The sequence below is a fragment of the Alligator sinensis genome, unplaced genomic scaffold (genome assembly GCF_000455745.1).
Source record: "Alligator sinensis unplaced genomic scaffold, ASM45574v1 scaffold1220_1, whole genome shotgun sequence".
NCBI classification, from domain to species: Eukaryota; Metazoa; Chordata; order Crocodylia; family Alligatoridae; genus Alligator; species Alligator sinensis.
Window position 1 is genome coordinate 181,969 of NW_005843316.1, and position 1,010 is coordinate 182,978.

Genomic DNA, 1,010 nt, shown 5'->3' on the forward strand with positions numbered 1-1,010 from the left:
GAAAGAATTGCACTTTCCCTAGAGATCTCACTGAAGTAAACTGCTTTCTCACTTGCCTGGGAAGAAAGACAAGCCTTGGCATATGTCCCAAAGGTTGTAACATCTGATTCTAGGCTATGTTAGACCGAGGGAGGAAAGTGAATTCCAGCGTCCAGGGACCCGAGAACACCCGACCAGCAATTGTCATGGACTCCAGCTCAGTAGTGACTGCGAATCTTGGCTACGGTGCAGGGAGAGAAGTTGTAAGAAAGGAAAGTCTAAACCATTTAGGAGCAAATGCTTTTACCTTAATCATCTACATGCAGCTAGAGTTGAACCTGGAGCAAAACCTAGTCGGGGGGGGAAACCTGTTTGGCAGCCATGCCACAAATTTAACTGTTGATCAGGTTACACAGAAGCCAAAGTACTGTCAGTGTTGATACGTTTCACCTATGAAGCTACTGTCACCACGTTACACCAGCAAACACACTCATATCTCTCAGCAGGCTAATATTAGGCCCATACCGGATACACCCGGCTTCTACATACTTCAGTGAGTTTAGATTTGAGTAACACCTTTCTTCCTTCAGAGAGTTCATATGCATCTGAATTTCTTTCTGGGCAAATTAAAAACAATGTGTGTGTGTGTGGGGCAGGTGGGGGGAGAGGTAGAATTGTTATTGGCTCCTGTGCTGCCTCCTGCCTTGCTTCCTACCCCTGGCCACCAAAAACCAAGAACATTGATCTCCCTGCAAGACATTTCTGCATTGGTCTGATCAACAGTGAAATCCATCCAAGACAGAAACCCACATTTGCCTGTAGGGGCACCTCTCCACCAAAATGACCGTTCTCTGACAGATCTCTCTGTGCTTATCCTCAATGGATGTTTACAAAACGCCTCCAAAAGACATGGCTGTGAACTCAACTTCATCACCGCTCTGGGCATGAAAAATCATGGGCTGAACAGAGACATGAGCTGTCTTCCTCCCTACCGCCTGCCTAAACCCCAACCGTACCATAACCTACAACAC